This window comes from Balaenoptera borealis (assembly GCF_965194805.1).
Source record: "Balaenoptera borealis genome assembly, chromosome: 8".
Classification (NCBI taxonomy): Eukaryota; Metazoa; Chordata; class Mammalia; order Artiodactyla; family Balaenopteridae; genus Balaenoptera; species Balaenoptera borealis.
Genome location: NC_138865.1, coordinates 103,695,071 through 103,719,368, shown reverse-complemented (window position 1 = coordinate 103,719,368; position 24,298 = coordinate 103,695,071). Strand labels below are relative to the sequence as shown.

The 24,298-nt window shown below is 44.0% G+C and overlaps 1 protein-coding gene and 1 long non-coding RNA gene across 11 annotated transcripts in view; one reads left to right on the top strand and one right to left on the bottom strand.

The window, feature by feature from the left end:
• Positions 1 to 4,515: 4,515 nt before the first annotated feature.
• LOC309633397 lies at positions 4,516 to 10,379 on the bottom strand. Of its 4 annotated transcripts, none has more exons than XR_014247497.1 (3): positions 7,357 to 10,379; positions 6,742 to 6,893; positions 4,516 to 5,117 (listed from the first exon to the last, which is right to left on the bottom strand). It is a non-coding gene; the product is annotated as an uncharacterized lncRNA (long non-coding RNA). The 4 variants fall into 4 exon arrangements; XR_014247498.1 differs by having other exon boundaries at positions 4,516 to 6,893; positions 7,357 to 7,412; positions 7,512 to 10,379; XR_014247499.1 differs by having other exon boundaries at positions 4,516 to 6,893; positions 7,357 to 7,942; positions 9,415 to 10,379.
• A 334-nt stretch (positions 10,380 to 10,713) lies between these two features.
• Positions 10,714 to 24,298, top strand: part of TNC (tenascin C) — a 91,864-nt gene continuing 78,279 nt past the window's right edge. For 2 of the 7 annotated variants that reach the window (XM_082402177.1, XM_082402174.1), the window contains exon 1: positions 10,714 to 10,891. The gene's annotated coding sequence lies outside the window, so the exon portion shown is untranslated. Of the gene's footprint in view, positions 10,892 to 14,431; positions 14,538 to 24,298 lie in introns of those variants that run through there. The other 5 variants (XM_082402178.1, XM_082402176.1, XM_082402180.1 and 2 more) reach the window with 3 other exon arrangements.

Sequence of the window (24,298 nt, the reverse complement as noted above, 5' to 3'; positions counted from 1 at the left end):
CCATACAGTAACAACGAAACATCAGAAAGAGAAATTCAAGAAACAACTCCATTTACCATCACATCAGAAAGAATAAAATACCTAGGAGTAAACCTACCTAAGGAGACAAAAGACCTGTACTCCAAAAAATATAAGATGCTGATGAAAGAAATAGAAGGTGACATAAACAGATGGAAAGATATACCATGTTCTTGGATTGGAAGAATCAATACTGTCAAAATGACTATACTACCCAAGGCAATCTACAGATTCAATGCAATCCCTATCAAATTACCAATGGCACTTTCCGTAGAACTAGAACAAAAAACCTTAAAATGTGTATGGAGACACAAAAGATCCTGAATAGCCAAAGCAATCTTGAGAAAGAAAAACGGAGCTGGAGGAATCAAGCTCCTTGACTTCAGACTATACTACAAAGCTACAGTAATCAAAACAGTATGGTACTGGCACAAAAACAGACATATAGATCAATGGAACAGGATAGAAAGCCCAGAAATAAACCCACACCCGTATGGTCAATTAATCTACAACAAAGGAGGCCAGACTATACAATGGTGGAAAGACAGTCTCTTCAACAAATGGTGCTGGGAAAACTGGACAGTTACATGTAAAAAAATGAAATTAGAATACTCTTTAACACCATACACAAAAATAAGCTCAAAATGGATTAAAGACCTAAATGTGAGACCGGACACTATAAAACTCTTAGAGGATTACTGAGCCTGCACATCTGGAGCCTGTGCTCCGCAACAAGAGAGGCCGTGATAGTGAGAGGCCCGCGCACCGTGATGAAGAGTGGCCCCCGCTTGCCACAACTAGAGAAAGCCCTCGCACAGAAACGAAGACCCAACACAGCCATAAAATAAAAAATTAATTAATTAATTAATTAAAAAAAAAAAAAAAAAAAACTCTTAGAGGAAAACATAGGCCGAAAACTCTCTGACATAAATCACAGCAATATTTTTTTCAATCCATCTCCCAGAGTAATGGAAATAAAAACAAAAATAAACAAATGGGACCTAATTAAACTCAAAAGCTTTTGCACAGCAAAGGAAACCATAAACAAAATGAAAAGACAACCCACCGATTGGGAGAAAATATTTACAAATGATGTGACCGACAAGGGATTAGTCTCCAAAATTTACAAACGGCTCATGCAGCTTAATATCATTAAAACAAACAACCCAATCAAAAAATGGGCAGAAGACCTAAATAGGCATTCCACCAAAGAAGACATATAGATGGCCAAGAGGCACATGAAAAAATGTTCAACATTGCTAATTATTAGAGAAATACAAATAAAAACTACAATGAGCTATCACCTCACACCAGTCAAAATGGCTATCATCAAAAAATCCACAAACAATAAATGCTGGAGAGGGTGTGGAGAGAAGGGAACCCTCCCACACTATTTGTGGGAGTGTAAATTGGTATAGCCCCTATGGAGAACAGTATGGAGGTTCCTTAAAAAACTAAAAATAGAGCTACCATATGATCCTGCAATCCCACTCCTGGGCATATATCCAGAGAAAAACATGGTCTGAAATGACACATGCACCCCAACGTTCATTGCAGCACTGTTTACAATAGCCAAGACATGGAAGCAACCTAAATGTCCTTTGACAGAGGAATGGATAAAGAAGATGTGGCACATATATACAATGGAATATTACTCAGCCATTAAAAAGAATGAAATAATGCCATTTGCAGCAACATGGATGGACCTAGAGATTGTCATACTGAGTGAAGTCAGTCAAACAGAGAAAGAGAAATATTGTATGATATCGCTTATAAGCAGAAGCTAAAAAGAAATGATACAAAAATGAACTTACTTACAAAACAGAAACAGACTCACAGACTTAGAGGACAAACTTATGATTACAGGGGGTGGGGGGAAGGGTGGGAGGAAGGGATAGTTAGGGAGTTTGGGATTGACATGTACACACTGCTATGTTTGAAATGGATAACCAACAAGGACCTACTGTATAGTACAGGGAACTCTGCTCAATATTATGTAACAACCTAAATGGGAAAAGAATTTGAAAAAGAAATGTATATGTATGAAAGAATCACTTTGCCATAGACCTGAAACTATCACAACATTGTTAATCAGCTATATGCCAATATAAAAGAAAAATTAAATTAGAAAAAAAGAAAGTATTCTAGAATCTAGTGAGATGGAGTTACTATTTTTAAGCCCCTGTTATGCACAAGGCAGGCCCATTTAGCCCTTGTTATCAGTTTCCTACGGCTGCTTTAACAAATCACCATAAACTTAGTGGCTTAAAAGAACCAAAGTTTTTTCTCTTACAGTTCTGGAAGGAAGAGTCTGAAATGAGTTTTACTCAGCTAAAATCAAGTTGTCCACAGGGCTGGGTCTTTCTGGAGGCTCCAGGGAAGAATCTGTTCCTTGCCTCTCTTTTAACGTCTGGTAATGGCCAGCATTCCTTGGCTTGTGGCCACATCACTTCAATTTCTGTTCCCTGGTCACTTTGCCTTTTCCTCTCCTGTAAGCAAATCTCCCTCTGTCTACTCTTATAAGGTCGCTTGTGATTGCATCCAGGATAATCTCCTCGTGTCATAATCCTTAAATGATATTTGAAAAGTCCCTTTTGCCGTATAAGGTAACATTCACTGGTTCTGGGAAATTAGGGTATGGCTATCTCGGGGGAGCCATTATTCAACCTACTACAGTCCTGTCAGCTCTATGAAGGGAGTACCCTCACTCCCATTTTACAGACAAAGACACAGATGGGGCTCATAGAAGTGAAGGAATTTGAAACATTTCACACACTAGTAAATGGCAGAGTGGGGATTAAACCTAAGTCTGTCTATTTTCCAGTCACGGGTTTCTTATTTTATACCATTGTACTGAAAATACAGTCAGGGAGGAAGAATTTTTCTCTCCCCTTCTAGGTCCTTCTGGCTGATCTAAGAATTAAATTGACATGAGGCAGATTAACAAGAGAAAATCAAACAAAAGTTTAATAACATGTATACATGGCAGAGACCCAGAGAAACTGAGTAACTCTCCAAATGGCTGACACCCTCACCTTAAATACCATCTTCCTCTAAAGACAAAAGAGCATGTTGGAGTAGCTGGGACTTGAAAGGGGAGAAAGGAAATTCATATGGAAATGGAAAAGCAAATGTTTGGTAAACAAATGTTTGCTGGGCCTCAGCAGAGACAATGGGACAGAGAGTAGACTCTGATCTCTAGGCCCTGCTCAAGTTTCCTTCACCACCATGCCCAACCTGTATTCTTTGCAGATACCTCTCCTGATAGCTCTATTCTAGGACAGGCCTTTTACCTAAATTCTTTAGGCAGCTAAGGCGTAGGTAAAATGAAAGAATTCTTGAGTCTTTTGGGCCTCGATTGTTTTCAGCTCAAAATAATCTCTATGACAAAGTTTGGGGATGGCAAACTTTGCTCCCCTACAAGACTGATAACACAAGACCCTTTATAAATGGTTTCCACGGTGGAAATCAAAGAGCCCAGTATTTTGCACATGGAGACTTCTGCCAAACCATGCATTGGCTCTGTGACTTTAAGCAAGTCCCTTGACCTCTTCTCACCTGTAGTATGGGGGAAGCTTAGGTGTGAGGATTGAAATAATGTCACTACTTTGTAACTGTTACTAGAAATATAAGTGAGTATATGAGTATATTTGCCATCAATCATGCCATTGGAAGGCTGTGGGGTAGGGAAGGAGTACAGGTGAGACTGCTCCGTCAGGACCAAGACCAGCCCAGGGGAACTCCCCAGGCAGGAAAGTGATTCCCATACCTCTGTGATAGCTGTACATCAACCTCTAGGCCCTGCTGGGGGAGCTTCTAGCTCTGAGGCAAGCGATACCATCCGGCCAACTCTGACTAGGGGAGGATTTTCCATCACCACCTGAAGACACAGAATGTATAAAGACTTGGAAAACGACAGGAGAACAGGACCCTTAAAGCCTGCTGTTGATTGCATGTGCACAGCAGGATGGAGGGGGACCTATGAAGGATGTTTAAGTAAACAGAGTGACCAGTACACTCAGTTTGGTCAACCTGGGAATCCCAAGGCCTGTAACAAAAGGTGCTATGTATTTTTTTACATGCTTACACATTTTTTTTTTCCTTTAACCCTTTTTTAGTGAGCTCATTTTTGGAACATAGCTTGAGGTTATCTTTTCCATCATTTGAAAATGAGAAAATAGGGCTTCCCTGGTGGCGCAGTGGTTGAGAGTCTGCCTGCCAATGCAGGGGACACGGGTTCGAGCCCTGGTCTGGGAAGATCCCACATGCCGCGGAGCAACTAGGCCCGTGAGCCACAACTACTGAGCCTGCGCGTCTGGAGCCTGTGCTCCGCAACAAGAGAGGCCCCGATAGTGAGAGGCCCGCGCACCGCGATGAAGAGTGGCCCCCGCTTGCCGCAACTAGAGAAAGCCCTCGCACAGAAACGAAGACCCAACACAGCCATAAATAAATAAATAAATAAATAAATAAATAAATAAAAATTAAAAAAAAAAAAATGAGAAAATAAAGGCCCAGAATAGAAAAGTGACTTACCTAGAATAGCCAATAGGCATCATTTTGAGATTATTTTAGAGTGTAGCAAGCATAAACATTTGATTAAGTGTATTTCCTTTAACCTTGAGAATAACTCTAAGAAGTACCAGTTATTAATGTCCCCATTTTACAAATGAGGGACTGATAACAAAGAAGTAAAATAATTTGTCCAAGGCCCCACTTCTTTTCCTAACTAGTTAGTGGTTGAATTAGGACGGGAACCAAATCCACGCCAGTACTTTCACAACTCCAGCATTAGCACTGACAGACATGGACTTCTCATGGCCTCTTGCTGCCACAGTACCCGAAGAAACACAAGCAAAGCCCCTCTTGCCTCATTAGACTGTTATGCACAAACTCCATAATCACTCAGGGTGGTCCATCCGAGTCCAAGAATGTCATTTTTGCCTTTGGGTACCTGTTAAATTAAGTACATGAGGAATCACACCCAATCACAGGAGGTTGGGGATAGAGCCCACAGCCTGGGTTTGGATCTTCTTGCTGTCATTTATTACTCACGTGACTCGGACAATTTACTTAAGCTCTCTGTTCCTCACCGCTCCCATCTGCAAAATGGGAATAATGATAGTATCAACCCAATGGGCTCACTGTACAGATCGCTGAACTTCATATATGCAAACCACTTAAAAAGTGCCTAACAGGAACAACTCAGTCAATGTGAGCCACTCTTATCCATCTTTGTCCACAAAAGAAATCTAAGAAAAACCAAGAAGAGAAATAAAGAAAAGGGACAAATTAAACATCCTCACAAGTATCTAACTCAGTTGTGACAAATCAGTCAAAAAAAATTCAATCTGCCTTGGCTTCAAAGTTGTGTATTCCCTCTGCGACCTGCGTTACGTCCTGAGATCCTCTTGACTACTCATATTCATCACAGCAGCCTGTGCGCACACCAGTAAACATGACCAAAACCATCCCCTCAGCTCTTCTACAACTCCAGACCTTCCAACTCAGCACTGGTCGATGCTCATCGTTTGAATCCTTCCCTCTTCCCCTTTGGCTCCAGCTAAGAGGTCATCCTTAGAAAGTGTTAGCAAACAAGACAGCACCTGGTGGTTTCAACTCCCTTCTCTCCCCTGCTAACCCCTGCAGAGCTCAGAAATACTTTAGGTGGAAGCTGGGATCATGCACAACACAGCCGTGCCAAGTGTGAGCTTTCGACTGCAATTTGGGGCAGAGGGGATCATTCATCATCAAAAAAATCTGCATAAGGCATCACAGTTTACTGAGCACTTTCTCTTCCACTCTCTTACTTGGTCTTCACACCAACTCTGGGAGGTACTCGAGGTAGGGATGTTTTATCTGTCTCACTAATGAGGAATCTGAGTTTCAGAGAAGAGATATGATTTTCTCAAGATAATTCACCTTGTAAATGGTCAAGATGATTGGAACCCAAAACTGCTTGTGCCAATCTTATGCCTTTTCCATCTTCTCCATCATTCGGCCAATCAATCACTCATTTCATGGGAACATTAATTGGCTTCCCGGTGCTTTGAGAAGGAAGGCACAGTTCTTGGCCCCAGGGGACTCTCACAGTCCCTTTGGGGAATTGGGTGAGTAAATCAGTGATAACAGTAAACACTCTAATCATCTAATAAATCATTGCAAGGAAGTTTTATGGTTTACCTAAATTCTGCCACAGATCACATGCCATTCTAAAAACCATGATATGCAGGAATGATATTAAAAATAATTAACTAGTGGCATGGCATAGGCGCCAACAATAAACAGACACTGGTTCTAAACAGATCTGTTAGTAAGCACGTGAAAAGTGACAGTGCCTACCCTCAAAGTATTCATGGCCTAATGAGCTAAAAAGGCAATTATACAGTGTGCTAAAAATAAAAAATGGAAGTCTGGGTGAGCATGGATGAGGTGCCCTTCTCTCTGAATGTAAGGTTGTGGAAACTGTCTTAGAAGTAAATCTTGAAAATAATATAGGAACTTGCCATGAGGATAAAGTCCAGGGAGGGTTATTCTAGGGCCTGGGAATGTACAAAGGCTTGGAGGCCTCTAAATTATTCTTTTGATTTTTTTACTTAGCATTTTTAAGTTGCTAAGATCCTTAGGAATCGCCCATTTTGTAACCAGTACACCAAGAGCCAGAGAAGAGAAGAGATTTGCCCAAAGTCACACAGTAAGTTATGCATCCTCAGGACTCAAACCTACTGTAAACCAAAGTTCTTTCCACTTTTCCACGCTGACCAGAGAGCCTACTTATTGGTTGATTCACCCTATTCCAGCCAGCAGGGAAGCTCTCCTCTGTCTTGCCACTCATTCAATGACCAATGACGTCTTTGAGCTTTTTCGTCCTTTGTTGTCTAAGGAGAAGGGAGAAGAAGAGCACTGAACAAAGCCTTGCAGACAGCAAGTCGGGGAAACTTGACCCTAAACAAATGCATCTAATTGAATGACTAGCCCACTGTGTTGGACCCGAGCTCCTTCATTGCTTTGGGAGAGATTTCTGGCAAATATAGAGTCACATGGGACTTTTGGACGGGAGTTAGCACACTGGATGAATCCCAAGAAGAGGAGGAAGAGGTTGGGAGCAGTGGGTAAGTAAGGGGGGGGGGCTAGAAATCAAGGGGTCCCGTGGGAAGTAAATGCTAGACTTCTCAAAGAAATGGACGCTCAGCTTCCTCAGAGAGTGCCCAGTCCTGGCCGATATTCTACTCCCTGGCTGATCTATCTCGGGAAAGAAAAAAAAGTATTGCATCTAACAGACCTTCAAGGTAAAAAAGTATTGCATCTAACAGACCTTCAAGGTAATGAGAGTGACCTCACCTGAGGTGAACCTCCACACCCCCTCGGGCCTCCAAACCACGTCGTCCTCTGGCACCCTGTGAATGAGGATAGCAAATGAGCAACGACAAAATCAGGCTTTGGCCGAGAACTCCGTGCAGAGGTGGAGTTCACAAGCGTTCACTCTGCCCTCTCACCTTCCTGCTAAGTTGGAAGGTCTGGAGCTGTGGAAGGGCTGAGGGGCTGGTTTTGGTCATGTTTGCTGGTGTGCGCGCAGGCTGCCGTGATGAATGCAAGTGAGTCAAAGGATCTCAGGACTTAACGCAGGTTACAGAGGGAATACACAGCTTTGGGAAAAAGTGTTTACCGTTCTGAGCAGAGGGCCACCACAAGACACCGGATGCCAAGAGGTGCAGCCTCTGCCAGACAGGAGGATGAACGGGTATTGATTCCATAAGCATCCTCCTCTGTAATGTCTAATGTGGTTTGGTTGCTCAGTTCTGACCTTGACGACCATCTTCATGGAAAGCAGCCGAGGTGGCCTTGGGTAAGTCATTTCTCTTCGCTGGGCCCCCTCTCCTCACCTGTGAAATGGATGTGTTGGGGAATCTAGTTTCCCTCTTATGTTCTAAGGGTGAAAAAAGAAGAATTTAATTATAAAGCACAGCATGTCAAACATTCACTTGTTCCTCCATTACTTCTTTCATTCAATAAACATTTACTGAACTGCTACAATACGCAAGGCTCTGTGCTAGGCAAGGAAAAGCAGGTGTGATCACTGCCCTCTGGAGGCCTAGCATGTAGGAAGAAAAACAAGACATACGTATAATTATACCATGTAGAGTCAATGAATGTCCTAACAGAGTTACAACAGGCATGGAAGCATTTCTTGTGGAAGACATCTAGGAAGCAACATGGTGAAGTTAGATCAGAATTGGATGCCAAGTGGATGTGAGAAGGTGGACGTGAGGATTCCAGGTAGAGTACGGCGTTAGCAAAGGTTCAGGTATTGGAGAGCACAAGGTGTATGCAGACCTATTTGCCTGGAAGGGAGGCTGAAAAAAGTCCAGAGATAGATGAAAACAAGTGCCTTATCTGGGCTCCTCTTACTTAAAAGCCAAGGTATGGCTTAAGATGCCACATAGGTTTTGGAGAAAACTCCTTTTACAAGTAGCCTCTGCTAAAAATATACAAATAAAGCTAATCATCTCTGGAATATACTTCTATGATAGTTAACTTAATGCTTAATAATATTCTTGTTTGTTTGTTCCACTGGCCTGTTTCCTGCCTTGAGGGCCAGCCTGGTCATATTTGGCTTTGTTTTCCCTGTGATTGGCTAAGCCACTTGTAGTAGGAATACTACAAGGATGGGGGGCTGGGTTTGGGAAGTTCCCAGAAGAAGCCATATGTTATCACCCAGCTTTCTAGCACGTGCTCTTATTCCATTTAAATATACATACGACTGCAAATATGTATTGATTATGCATTATATGTAAATGTAGTCTATATGCCATATGACATGTATAATATACTATTCTAATATTTCTATTCCCTAACCCAGGAGATAAACTCTGTAGATTTTGAGAAGCCAAGAGAAATGGAAGCACTCACTACTGGTAAAAAGACACGGCCTCATGCTACTACAATACGCTTTAGCTAAAACACAGAGTTAAAAACTTCCAAAACAACCAACATTTGAATCAGCCAAAATAATTCGTAAGTTCAAATGAGTTGTCTTGTGACATGACTATTTATGGGCTTTCTTGTTGTCTGGGAGGGTCACTTAAGCAGAGAATCCTAGGATACTGGAGCCAGAGAGACCACAGGGATGACCTAATCTTGTCCCACTTTTTTCAGATTGGGAAACTGAGGCCCACAGCAATAATAATAAGTATGGGGGTGATACCATTCAGTACTGAAAATAGGCAGATAGTTGAAACCTCTGTTATTCATACTTGATTTTTTTAAAAATCAAGGATCTCTGAATTAGCTCTATGGAACAAAGAAACATATCTTCCATATACAAATATGGCAGTGATTTTTATACAAGCAGTGTTACAATCTAATAGGGCATAAAACATTGTTTAAATATCATCTTACAATGTTCCTGGGCAGTAACGTGTAATAGAAAGAACTGTGAAGCCCAGTGTTGTCATTTAAATGCTCCCCAGGTGTATTCCCTCAGTGAGGTTCATTACTTCTCCGAACTTCAGTTTCTTCGTCTGTAAAAAGGGGACAGCACATGTGTCTATCTCACTTTCTGGTTCTGAGGATATAATGAAATAACGTCTATAAAGTACCTTGGGCGGCACCTAATATAGAATTAATAAAGGAGGGTCTAGCGGTAGCTACAGGTTACATGATGCCTCATTTCCCTCCAGGATCCCAAAAAGTACTAAGTGCTGTGACAAGCTCAAGCGTGGGTGCCCTGGCCTGGCCTTTTCCCCCCCTCCCTCCCATGCCTGTGTGTGCCCTGAGGATACCCAATGCATGCTAACCACCAAACTCACCGATGACTCAGAGCTTGGAAAGAATCCACAGCAGGCTGGAGAGCAAAGGCGCAGCTTATGTTTCAAAGATTAACTTGTTACTTTTTTTTCTTATGGTGGGCACCTTTCAGCATTGAGAAGAAACCTCGGAGACCTTTGTTTAGGAGACGCAGCTTAGAAGACAGGACCAGGCACAGGGCATGTTCAGTGTCAAAAAGCTGCTCCCCTGTAGTGCACCGGGGCTGGGACAATACCGCCTCCAGGCAGCTGGACGGGACTGTGGCTGTCTCCCCAAAAGGGACTCCAGACTGATCTGTGTTCCCAGTGCTTTCCCCACCTGCTGAGAACTAATCCCGTATCTCTCTGCTGGCCCTGAGAAACCCCAAACACTCCCAGGCTTTCGAAAGGCTTTATCTCCTCTTTCCAGGAATTCGGCTCAGCCCCTCTGCTCTCTCCGAGGTGCCACTGAGCAGCTGCTGCCCAGCGCCCGGGCGGGCTAGCCCCCGGTCTCCTTTCCATGTTTCCAGGCTGCCTGGTGAGAGAGCCAGAGCTGCTGAGTCTTCTCCCTCTCGCTCCCTGGGCTTCTGTCTCACAGTTAGAAAAACCGTCTGCGGAGCAAAGCAAAAACCACTCTTTACTAACAGCTGCTCCCAGTCAGGGGCAGGAGGCGAGGGGAGAGGGAATTCCTACTTTTGCAATAAATTGTATGCAAATAGGTTCTCTTCCTGGCAGAGAGCAGGGAGTTGAGTGCGTCTTTCATGAGCTAACCCCGTTCCGCTGGGAGGGCTGTTCCTTTAATTCACCAACTGAAAAAGTGGGAAAGGATGTCTGGAGGCGAGGCATCCCATTACAGAGGAAGGAGCTCGCTATATAAGCCAGCCAAAGCTGGCTGCACTGGCCACAGCCTGCCTACTGTCAAAAGCTCTCCCGCTCGCGCAGACACACCCCCCCGCCTGTCCGCCACACAAAGACAGCAGGCTCGGGGTGACACTGGGGCAGCGCACCGGGAGCCCCGCTCCTCACGTCCAGGTACTTATTCCATGGAGCTGGTTCACTCAAGGATCTAGGTCTTTCCTAACTCCAAAAAGGTAAGTCTGTTTCACCCCATTTCCAAAGATGTGATACACTGTTTGCATTTCCGGGAGCAAATAGGTTGTGGTGTCCTAATTATAAAACTTTTGCTTTATCTTGGCTGCTGGCAAAATGGGGTATTTGCTGTGATCGGATGCACCTTGACTTGTTTTCTACTTGCCCCCTTCCAGTCTGGTAGATTTCTGTCTGCGTGTTTTAGTTCTATGAATAGCTCCACGTGCAAGGAACTTTTTAGGAAGTTTTTATCTCTGTCCTTCTTCTGAGGGAAAGTCAGAATTTATTCTTAACTCCCTACCGGGCTGATTCACCTGTGAATATTTTTGTTTGAGGGTTAAGGAAGTAGAGTTTGAAAGCGGAGTTTGCTCATGGCCTTACTTTGGGGTGGGTTGGGGGAGATTGATAGACGATGGTAGAAGAACAATAGAATTTTACATCTCAACAGCCCTTACCTTACAGTTTACAAAGAGTTGTGTATCCATCCCCGTGTTCCACAATATCCACCTTGTAGTCAGACATGGAAAGGGATGAGGGCTGGGGGACAGAGCAGAGAAGGTAACTCTTAGGGCCAGGTGGACAAGTGCAGACTAGGAGACGGGAGTGGCGAACGCTGGCTTCTGTTCTGAAGGGCCGGGGGACTCCCCATGGATACCTCCTGATTCATTGATCCCTGGGCTGGGTACCTGGGCATGTCTGGGGTGCTTAGAGCCAGCAGTATCCCCTATTTTTCTAGAATCACCTCTCCGTCCTCATCTCTCATCGCAGAAAGCCCTGAGAAACAACTGCCCCTAGGGATGGGAAGCACACCTCCCCTGGCCGACTGTGGAAGGAACGCAGGGGTTTCTTGTTCCCAGCAGTGCTGTAAGGGGATTAGGAACTTGGGTTTTGAAGCCAGGGATCCTTTTAGTGTCCCCACCACCACCACCACCACCACACACGTGACCCTGATGAAAATATGTGGCCTCTTCGAGCCTCAGTTTTCACTTCTCTAAAATGGGGACAATAACTTCTGTTGTCATTATGAGAAATGAAATATAAAGAGACTGGAAGAGCGAGGGCTCAAGAACTGGAAGTTTGGGTAGTCGCTGTCATTGCCCCAAACTGCTACCATTTTGGAAGTTAAAAGAGGCACTTAGCCAATCTTGGATTGTTTCTTGTGTGTTCCTCACCCCCCTTACCCCCGCTCCCTGTCTTTTTATCTCACCAGGTCTGAGGGCATCTCACTACCTGGCAGGTCAGATTGTTGGCTATATTTTACAAGCTGGAGGTTATGTTAGCACAGGTTGGGAGAAAAGGGAGAAGCCTGGGTTGGATGTAAATGTTTGAGTTTGGGCATTTGCAGATTCTGAAGCTGTCGGCTATAAAGTACCATGCTGCCGGGGGACTCTTTGGAAATGCGTTCCGTCCAGAGGGAGAGCGGGACAGGGAGCCCCATTTGAAGAATGAACGCCTCTTTTTCATGTTTTTGGGGACCCTTTCCCCCTTTTTTATGGAGTTTTCCCATTTATGCTTTAGAAATAAAACCTGCTGCCCACCCCAGCCAGCTTCCTGCCTCGTCCTGCAGTGTGGCAAGGCCGACTCAGGAGCGGGGAGAGCTTTGTTCGGGGCTATTGAAACCTGTGGAATGTTTGCTAGCCTCGTGTGCATCCAGCCCTTTGCAGGAGACGGAAGTGAGTGCGCTTTGAACCTGTGCGTTGCAGGGAGGTGATGGCATTTGGGGAAAGAAAGTGAATATGAATATTCTCTGATTTGCTCAAACAATGTGAATTGGATAAGGAGTGAGAGGGGGGGTTGCCAAACTGTACAGTTGTTAAAGATTATTTTTTTCTATGCTTTGCAAAACCTAGCTTCCTTATCTCGTCTCCCACTAACTGCCTCCCCTGCCCAAAGTGACCAACTTTCCAGCTGGCAGCTTTGTCATCCATATAAAGAGGATGACCATCTATAGCTCACAGGGTGCTTGTGACGCTCAAGTGAGATAATATGTATATCAAACTTCGCACAGAACCTGGCACATAGTAGGAGCTCAATAAATGGAGATTTTCCTTGGTTTTCCTGCTTATCAATTTACTAGGACTTGTCCAAGATTAATGTTCTAAGACAGTGGCTTTCAAAGTTACTTCCAGCAGTGGAAATATTCATTAAATGAAATCGAAATGAATTGGCAAGACCCTAATATATGGCAGGTAAATGTGGGCCCGATTTGATCGAAGCAGGGGGTGGAGGGTCTAAAACTCACCCCAGCCTCTGGGACATTTCCACAGAATCCTGAACACACAAAACACAGTTAAAAATCATGAAGCCAGGTGGTGTGCATTCAGGCTGCAATTTTGCACTTTGACAAGGATTTGTGCCCCTCCATGTCCAGTGGAAGTCCGAGCAATTTCCCAAGTAGTACGGTAGACAGACATATATGTGGGGAGTTTAAAATGCTTAGCAAAGGATGATTCTTTTAATTAATTGTAATGATGGCAATAGACAAAACATACGGAGAACCCACGCTCTAAATCTTTGTATAACTCATCTCACTAAATATCCATATGTCTCTGAGAAAGGGACCGTACCTATCTGACAAAGGTTGAAAAGCAGAGAGAATGAGAAACAGAACTCAGAGGGATGGAGCCGGTTTCCAGACCCAGGTCCCCATGACCCCCAAATCAGGGCCCATTCCGCCACGTTCCTTCTGAATGCTACTGCTTCTTGAACTGCCTTTAGAAGGGAAGAAAACGTTCTTTCTGACTAAATCCGCCCCTCCAGCCAGACTGTGGCCACCCATAAATGCAGCGGTAGCCTGATCATATAACCAGAATGGAATTTGGAAAGGGAATTCAAGCTGACGGAATGAAAAACATATCCCCCTTAATCTTACCCTTTCTAATGCTCACAAGGGACTATGAACACCTATTCTCTCCTTCCCCCTGGATTTCTACAAACAGCCTTGTTTTCTTGTAGGAAAAAATATCCAGCTGGCTTCATACATAAGTCATGCTGAAGTCACGGCAGTTTGAAACGCAGAGAGTAGGGAACAAACATTTAGTTGACTCAATACACAACCCCTCTGTGATGATAATACACGCACACACACACACACACACACTCAAAATAGTTAACGTGGAAGGTTAACTACGTATCACATATGTGATAGGATGGTTTGCCTATGGTTTCTCATCAAATTCTCACTCTCACACCGCAAGTTATAAATTACTAGCCCCATTTTATGGCCAGAGAAATCAAGGCCCAAGGAGGTGAAATGGTGCATCTGAGGATTTCCATAAGAGGGAAGCAGAGTTGGCTTTGAACCCAAACTTGTGGACCAAAACCTTACTCTTCTTTCCCTTATGCTGCATTGTCTCCTGATGTCAGGCTGGGCGGACCTCTCTGGGACCTTGAATGATGTCTTTCGGTGGCCGGCCGAGATGGCAGAGAAGCCCTCAGCTGGCATTGGTGTCTATTGATTTTGCAGAATAGCCCTGTGTATATCACTTTTCATGGTGCTCAGAAAAGGTCAGCTCATGGTGGTAAAATTCTCTGCCTGGAAACAGAAACGTTCAAATTTCAAGCCCCGAGAGAGAGAAGAATGACACTAGAAGCAGCGGTCAGGTCATCACAGCTGAGTTTCATCCCACCCTTGGCCGAGCTCGACAGGTGAGAGCTCTGACTGGGAAAGCAGGGCTGTACCTGTGCCTGCACCCTCTCTGAGAGCCAGGTGAACGGAGCATCTGGTTTTAAAAGAGCTGATTGGGAGATAAATTGAAATCAGGGTGCCCAGCCTCGGGGCAGTGAATCCCAGGATGACCAGGAAATGGTTGTAAGTTCTGAGCCACAAGTCCCCCTGGGTTCAATCACTTCTCACTTTAACATCACAGGGAATCCCCTTGAATTTAATCCCAGGCTAGTACGAACACCTTCAACATGTGGGAAGCATTAGATGAAGGCTCCTTTCCAAGAAGGAAACCCCTCCAAACCCCTGCAAACGATAGGCAATAATTCCATCAGAGACAAAGAGCGGTGGCCTTACCTACCATAAGGGGTTCTACACACCCTATGACCTTCTTTGCAGAGGAGAAAAGCCTATGCGCCTACCTGATTCTAACCCTGGTGACCAGACTATTTTTTTCAGTTATGTCCTGAAGCCTTGTTCTGTTTCCTCCTCTGTTGTCTCATTTTTCCCGCCTCTCCTTAACTTTAGCAACAACCTAAGTTCAACACTTCATCACTCCCTTTGACCCTCCATCATGGAAAAAAATTCAAATGCCCACACTGAAAGCAGATTGTGAATGGAAAATCCCTTCCGTGTGTATTTTTAGTCTATTTGTGAGTGAAAATGAAAAAAAATCATTTCACGCCAAGTTGTCTCAGATTTTTTTTTTGAAATATCCTGAAATACACAGGCCCTTAATTATGCAGCCATGGTAACTCAAATAGCTTTGGTTGGTCCTTTAACTTCCCCTATCTCAACAGCTAGAGATATTTCATAAACTCTGAAAGTAGACAGCTTGTTTCAGAATTAACCACTGACCAACTCTTACCCTGGAGGAGGTGAGTTGGCTGCTACTGACTTCTACATGAACGTGTCTAAAACGTTTTTCAGGGAGGGGCTGAGGGGATGATGGCAATAACTAATATTTACTGAGTACTCTACAGGCTTTGTGCCATTTAATCAGCAACAATTGCTTCCAGCAAGGGTAACTGCCCCCCCCCCATTCAAACCTAGGGGACCTGGGGCTGGAAAAGTTTAAGTAGCTTCCCCGAGGCCGCTCAGAGGGTGATTGCCGGAGCCAGAACTCAAACCCACTTCCAAGTCCTGAGCAAGTGGTTATAACCGTCACGCTCCACACTGAAATTCTGTTCATCTCTGACAACAGACGGGGCTAGACAGAGCAGAGCCCAGAAAGAGTCAGAGGCGTGTCTTTCAGACCCTAGTGTTACCTTCAGCAGGTGGCCACTGCTGCTCTCTCCAACTTGCTCCTTCAGGGCCCACTTCCTGCAGAAACTGTAATTAAATAAGTAGTGTATGATTTCAAGTGGAATATGTTTCCCCTGCTGGGCTGGAAGCTGCAGGAGGGGGAAGCCCTCCTGCCAGCCTGAGACGTGAAGCATGGACGCACAGATAAGCAAGTGCTTGTCCTGCAGACGGGCTTACACACCCCTCTGACAGTTCCTGCAGAGGCTCTGTGCTTCCCCCCACTGCCCTCTGCACATCATAACTCCGCTGATGATGTCCTCCCCTGCCCCACCTGACTGCACGCCACTGAGGCCAAGATCATCAGTGAGGCAGGAACCCTGTGTGCTGGAGCTCATTCTCCCCAGAGGTTAGCTACCTGCTGGCAGGTTTCAGGCCCTCAGAAAGGTATTGTTGAAGAAACTCTGCTGTCCTCACGGAAATGAACAATAGCGCAACACCGCTTGGCTTCTGAACTGTGTCCTATGGTGAATGAAGCATTTTCACGTGCCAGATAGTTTTAATAAAGCAGATTCTCAGGAATTTATAAATGTATAAAATAACTTTTCTGTGCATCACTCTCAGATTTTCCCAGCAACCAAATATTATTTCACAGTTAAGTAAACTGAGGCCACAAAAGGTTGTCACTTGCACAAAGCAGAAAGTGGTGGCATTGGGATTCCTCTCCAGGCACTCCCCAAACTGCCTAATTCCCAGAATTGCACTTCTTCCTCTGTGTCATTCGGTATTCAGGTATTATTCCCATTTTCCAGATGAGAAAAGAGGTTGGAGGTAGCAGGCTACTTGCTAGAGGAAGAGTCACATTTTTAAAGCGTGGTTCAGTAGAGAGGGTGACGCTTAATACAAATACGAGAATTGCCAGTGATAGACATTAGGCAAGGGGATACTTTGGAGAGCTTAAATTTAATCACCCAGGGATGTGTTCCGGGTAAAATATTTGGTAGGTAGAAAAAAAGATGGCAGACTGAATATTGAGTGCAAGTCAGTATATTTTGGTTCAAAGCTCTATGCCTACGGATGCCACCCAGGGAAAGCCTGGCTAATAGCAGTGCCCTGGGGAACTCTGCTAGGCACTTCATGCAATATGCACACACGTAACCTCACTGCAGAAGCGACACACCACAGCCAGCGCAAGAGAACCTAGAGCAGCACTGGACTCCCTGCCAGCCAGAGACCCTCAGGAACACTGCATCCAGGGTAGGCACCAAGATACAAAGCAGCAACAACAACAGTAATAAAGCCCGTGAGTACAACCAGACGAGGAAGCCATGACTTTCCACCTAGGGAAGAGACAGTCCAGTAGAGGCAAATACCTAAGGAGCTCTGATGCAACAGAAGGAGCCCATCTGCTGGGGACGTGGCTCATGGTGGGCAGAGACACCTTTAGTGCTGCCCCCAAGGAAGTGGCCTGCTCTCCGAGGCACTTATGTCCTGGGTCCTGGGATGGTCACACAGAGGTAGCTCTATGCGGAGATGTCACAGAAGAATGCTCCAATTTATAGGTAGGCTGTTTAAAATAAATTCCCTTCAACCCATAGAATGTTGAAACTGAAAGGGCTCATTGGTAACCTCCAAGCCAGGAGCTTGGAGACTAGATTTAAAAGGCTCTTCCGAGGTATTAGGGGGCTGCTGTGGAGAGATGGGGAGGCCAAGCACTCAACCTCATTTCAACTAAAGCCCCTCCTCTTTTATCTGTTTTATGCACTGAGCCTCCTCGTGAAATGTCATTTGATGAAAGAGTTCTGTGGCCAAAAAAAAAAACCAAAAAGTTTTGGAAACTGCTGGCCTAGTTTGTCTTCTCTCATTTTAAAGATGGTGAAACAGAGACACAGAGAAGGGAAAAGTCCTTCTAAGATCTCATGCCATTTGGCAACAGGGTCAGCACTGAGTCCTAGGTCTTCTCTTGTGCTCTTAGAAGATGGGGGCAATGTAAAAACTATCAGAGTTAATACATTCTTTAGAAAGGAAAAATTAGCAGAGTTTTATTCTCTGAACAGCTTTAGCACACATGAACTGAGCCAAGGAGTCCTCTGTATTAGTGATCTATCGTTGCACAACAAATTCCCACAAAACTTGATCATTTAGAACTACACACATTGATTACCCTACAGTTTCTGTAGGTCAGGATTCCAAGCACAGCTTAGATGGATGTCCTGCTTCATGTTCTCTCATGAGGCTACAATCACAAAGTTGGCCAGGATTGGGGTCTCATCTGAAGGCTCAACAGGGGAATGATTAGCTTCCAAGCTCACTTGTGTGGTTGTTGGCTGGATTCAATTCCTTGCTGGCCGTTGGCCTGAGGCCACCCTCAGTTTATTGCCACATGGGCCTCTCCAACATAGCCATTTGCTTCATCAAAGCCAGAGAGAGAGAGAGAGAGAGAGAGAGAGAGAGAGCTTGCAAACAAGACAGATATCACAATCTTGAGTAGCCTGATGGTGGACGTGACATCCCATTACCTTAGCCATATTCTATTGGGAAGAAGCAAGCCTCTGAGCCATCCCACACTCAAGGAGAAGGAATTACACAAAGATGTGACTATCAGGAGGTAGGATCGGTGGCGCCAATCTTAGAATTTGCCTGCTATTGCCTCCAGCACTCCACTGTCACCGATTCTGACCACTTCTTATCAATCAGTTCATCCAACCCAACTGCACTCGTATTGATTAGCAGTTGGTACTTATGGCAACCACGAGGGTGGACTGTGTCTTATTTAAGCTTCTTATCCATTTATGAGGTGGAGCCAGGTATCTTGCATTAGATGTCATAGTTCACTGGGGAGCCATGATTCCTCTTGAATATAACCCCAGAGTAGGATCTTCCAAGGCAATGACTTCAAATGTATTTTATTCAAGGGCAAGGCAATTCAAAGGGACCAAAACTGAAACTCACCCATTGTTCCCCCCTCCACAACCTATTCCTCTCTTAGCAGATATTATAATGAAGATGACGCTCTAGGATTAATTCCCTCTCCTTTTCCAACTTTTAGTTACTACCTCATCATACACCAAACCTGCGGACTCTACTGCCTTGACAAGTAAAACAGTTCACTGCCTCTCACCCTCCCCATCATCAGGCTAGTTCAGGCTGCGGCATCTCACAGATGGACCACTGCAACAGTTTCCCCACTGCTCCCCATCCGCCAGCCTTCCCTTCCAATCTGTCCCTCAACTTTGGGTTGTAGAAATCAACATTTCTAGGCGTAAAGTTTTCCAAATGGTTCTCTTTTGGCCATAGGAAGAATTCAGATCCCCAGCCTGGCATTCAGTTTTCTCCATGATCTGGCTCTGATCTCCAAACAGACCTTGTAACTTCAGCTCTCATTCATGCTTTCCACACCAACCATTTCATGCTTTTTATGCCCTTCCAAATGCCATTCCTTCCTTCCTAGAATGTCTTTCCCTGTGGTTTCACCTACTCATATCCCTCTTCAGTTCAGGATCTACCTCCTGCAGCAGAGTAGATGGCCCTTCATGTCACCCCTTCCCACCCCATGTGTCTCTCTCTCATCACTTCATCATTCTAGAATTGCCTGTCTGCTCACAGGCCAACTCCTCCTGCCAATAAAGTTTTAAAAAGGAGAATTTGTATCTAGTTTATCTAAAGTCAAGTACAAGTGGAATAAAACCCATTGTCTTCAACAACGGGCAGGAGTCCTTGCTGTGTCCTAGATTTGGACTTCCCCTTCCTCACCAGACTTTGTTCAGAAAGCCCGGAACTTGACATTGTTTTCATGCCTAGCCCTCTAGGCTCTCAGCTGTGCAAAGTGCTGTCATAACGCGTGACGGGGAAAGGCAGCCAGCCCTGAGACAGGAAACCATCTCAGGATGCAGACTTCAAGGAATGCCCTTACTTTCAGAGGTGGCCCCTAGGATCAAAGTTTGAACTGCCTGGAATTTTGAAAAACCAGTACCAAGGACAGAGGAGGCCCGTCTGGGGAATTTGAGGCTGAGTCACATGAGACCGGAAAATCTGGCAGTTATAACAAAGATCTGTCTACAACTAGTGGGAGGAAGGAGAGGGTAAAGGAGGGATGAAGATAAGGAGTTCTCTACCTTAGGGCACGGAGAAATTCACAGCCCAGGAAAAGGATTGGGTAATGGTTAAGAGTATGGCTCTGGCATCAGAAAGCTCTGGGTTTGAGAGCTTACTATTTGCTCTAAGCCTCATTTTCTTCATCTGTATTAAAGGCAAAATAGTAACACCTACTCCATAAGGTTATCGGGATGATTAAATGACATAGTGCAAGTGCATTGCTTCGCACAGAAATGCACTCAATATCAATATTCTACTGTTATTGCTGCTGTTGTTATCTGTTGTTGAAGTAGTTCTTGGCAACAAGACTCCACTAGAGAAGGAGTTCCCAAAAATGTGTCCTGTGGAACAGCCTTCCCATGAGATGCACCTAAAAAAGTGTTCTGTGGCTAAAAGAGTGGAGAACACTTGACACTGTGTCCTGTTCTTGGAGATTCATAGCTCATATGTTCACTCAATATGTAATTCTAAGGGCTAGAGATACAATGGAAAACAAGACATGCAAGGCCCTTTTACTCATGGAGCTTAACGGTGAAAGAGGTAGACAATAAAAAAGGAATCAAACTTACAATACAATCTCCGGTAGATACTTGCTAAGAAGAAATCAAAAACGAGGTAAGGGATTGGTCAATGGCTGGTGGTGAGGGGCGTGCTCTTTTAATTAGGATGAGACATGGAGATGACCTTTGAGCAGAGATCTGAATGAAATGAGGAAATGAGCTCGGTAGGGAGTGGTGAGGAGTTAGGATTTTATTCGGAGTGTGATTAGAAGCCAATGGGAGATTTGAGGTAAAAGAGTGCATGATCTGAGAAATCCTACAGCAGTTAGTGTTCAGCTTTGTTTAATCCAGTTCCCTCAAACTTATTTGAACACAAACACCCTCGTCCACAGAACATCTACCTAAGAACGTCTTGGAACATAGTCCCGTAAATTCTGCACTGGTACACAAGGCTTCATAGGTTTTAAAAGGACTGTAAATTTGCTCTCTAGATCTATGGTAAAAAGCCAAGCAAACCATTTGGGCTGAAACGGGCATGCCCAGAGTGGGAAAACCTAGCTCCAGAGGTAGAGACAAGGAGAGCGTCACCCTAATTAGCAGCTCTTTTTGGCTAAGATGATCAGTGAGCACAGCCAGTCTTCAGCAGACTCTGGAACTCCATCTCGAGCCAAATAAAACTTGCCAACATCTGCCTAGAATCCAATAAGCATTTGCAAACAATACACCTTGGCTTAAGCATGCTCCAAGGGGGGAGTGTATGAAACTTGAGGTCCAGCCAGAGGCTCTGGGAGAAAGACAGAGGTCAAATATTTCTGCGCTTACACATGGACAACCACCAGATTGCTGCCGAAGCTCTGGGAAATGGAAGCTGAAGGTGTCTGCTCTCTTTATCAAGAAGTGCTCATTTAAGTTTTCACCTTATATGAACTGCGGGAAGTTGCTTGATGAGTCACCCCAGTGCAGTAGTTGAGAGCACACGTTTTAGAGTCACAAATCAGGGTCCAAAAGCTGGCTTTGCCTCTTATGTCAGTCGCAAAACCTCCCTGAGTCTAGATTTAGCTTCCAGATAGGCATAATGATACCTGTTGTCATGACAAATGACAAGATAAATGATTACATGTATAAAAAAGCATCTGGCATAAGGCTTGGCACTAAACAGGCATGCAGTAGGCTTTCAACAAAATGTTAGTTTCCTTCCTGTCCGTTTCAATCTGTATTTGCTTTTATAATAAGGTCATCATTTACTAACTAACTGCTATATTCCAGCAAGTGTCAGCAAACTGCCATGGGGCGGCAGCCTATTTTTGTAAATAAAGTTTTATTGGAACACATCCATGCTCATTCATTTATGTCATGTTGAGGGCTACTTTATCTACTATTGTAGAATTGAATGGTTGTGACAGACCATCTGGCTGCAAAGCCAAACGTATTTACTGTCTGGTCACTTAAGAAAAAGTTTACTGACTCCCACAAGTCAGTGTGTTAAATTTATGTATGTAATTTCCAATCATCACAACCTAGCAAGTTGTATATTATTATACTGATATGTATGAAGAGATTGAAGCAGAAATAAAGGTTCATCTAGTAAGTCTTCCTCCAAAAACATGAAGCCAAACTCTATACCTAAAGGAAGCTTAGAAAAATGATAGAAAAGTTATTCATTTGTATGATTCAGCCTCGATTTGCTCCTGACTGCCTCTGACTTATCGCTCTCGGTCTAAATTTCTTGACTTTCCTGCCATATGCTGAACTAAATGATCCTGTCTAGAAGGGATTCCCTCCCCCACCCCTGCTTCCTTATTTATTTATTTGTTTGTTTGTTCATGTAAGTCCATTCTTTCAAAAATGAGAGTTGTAATTTCTAGACCCTCTAAAATGCTCTCATGTCTTAACTAATTTCTTGGAAGCCATACATTTATTTTTAGACGGCACATAGCATGATGCCCAATTTTCCATAAAGGAGAGATTTTTAAGCTCCCCTGTCTGCTACTTCTCACTTTATCTCCCTCTCACTTACTCACTTTCTTTCTCTCCAGGCCAGACTCACGGAGAATAGGCTGTTTCCAGGGGCTTTACAGATTTGCCTGACACATAGATATTGTAGCACATTTGGCTCCGTGCCTTCCCTTCAAGTTCAAAACCGTAACTAAAATGATTACGTGAACCCCAACGTCACCTTCCCAAGCGGTCCCATTTTAGGAATCCAATAACTCTCTTTATGTCAATGATGGTGGATGTCCTGCTGATGTTTATTGCATAAATATTAATTTTTTAAACTGAACAATGAATCTTGTTCCAAAAGATAACTTGGTATAGCAGAAAAAGCATAGGGTTTGGAATTAGACTGGGTTCTTAATTCTGAGTCAAATGATTACTGACTAGGTAACTAATTTAACCTTCTCAAGCCTTCAGTTCTTTTAACAGTAAAATACAAACAGTGCTTCCTAACTCGTAAGGTTGGTATCAAAGTTAAATGGCATCCCTAAAGTTCCAGGCACAGGATACATGTTCAACCATTTGCCTCCCTCTTACTTTAAATTGCTAGAGAGGCTCCGTCCTGGAGCTTCACACTTATCACAGACCAGGCATAGCTGGGTATACCACTACTCTCATCTAACATATAAGGAAACGAAAGAGGAAAGGGTCTAGGATTTCTTCCAAATCTGCACTTTCCCCATTGTGTGCCATCAGACCTAATCCTGTGACATACTTCAAACACAGAATAATCAGGTAAGTTTGGGAAACACTATAAACTCTCCCTTTCTTGGAGATTTCGGATAAACACAAACATATTAAAGACCCTAGAAAATCCTGAAGTAACGAAAGCTGGGTAATTTGTTTGGTATAAATAACATTTGGTTCAAAATATCATTTTCCAAATATGTTGAATTAGTAATCTCTTCCCCTTGCATTAATACAACATGTTGTAACTTACACCCTAGGAAAGGCTGCTTAAAGTTACCCAGCTGAATTAAGCCCAAGGCAAGGGTTGAAAATAATCTCTATTCTTCAGGCTCATGCGCAGCTTCTCCTGTTCTCTCTCTAAGTCATAAAGGTCTTGCATTGCCGGTAGTCATTCTGGACCCTGATCACTGAGTCCTTCTGAAATTCGGCCTTTTAACTCAGTCATGCAAACCACTCCTTGACATCATTAAAGGACGGCAGCAAAGCCGATGGTTAGGAATGGGGTCTCTGATTCCTGAGTCAATCCACCCGAATTAAATTCCTGCTCTTCCTTTTCAGCTCTGTGACCTTGAGCTGTGCGAGCCTCCATTTTCTCATTTGTAAACTGAGGGAAAAAAGGTAGTTACCTCAGAGGTCTTGAAGAAGATTCAATAAGATAATCCACGTTAAGATACGTAAAGCAGTTCCTGGCACAGATGTGTTCAATCAATGTTAGTTATTATTGTAGCATTTAAATCGCCCCTTTTTGAGAAAGAAAAAGTAGACAATGAAAGTATGTTTGCCTTGCCTGAGGTCATGCACATTAATTACTGGACTAGTCTCAGCTTTCCCTGAGAGTCTAGTTTCCTGCTTCCAGTCTTAGAGGCATATTTTCATTTCAGGAGTCAGCTTTCATCAAAATGTGTCAAACTTTATTGAAGTTGATTCATACAGGCTTTTATAACCGTCAGTGACTCCATCTGGCTCCCTCAGACCCAGGCATCAGTCAAGCCGCATTCCATCCATTTAAATATCAGCACATTGGGTTGGAAAAGATTGTCAAAGCTATCTAGTCTTGCTATGCCAAATATTTGGCACACATACCAACACTTCTGTACCCATAGCAGACATTGATAATCCATCACAACACCTTTCCCCTTGAGTCCAAGCATGGCCACAGAATCTTTCTCAAAGCAGCTCCAGGCAGCCATTAGCAGCTAATTGAAGTTGACACATAAACTGAA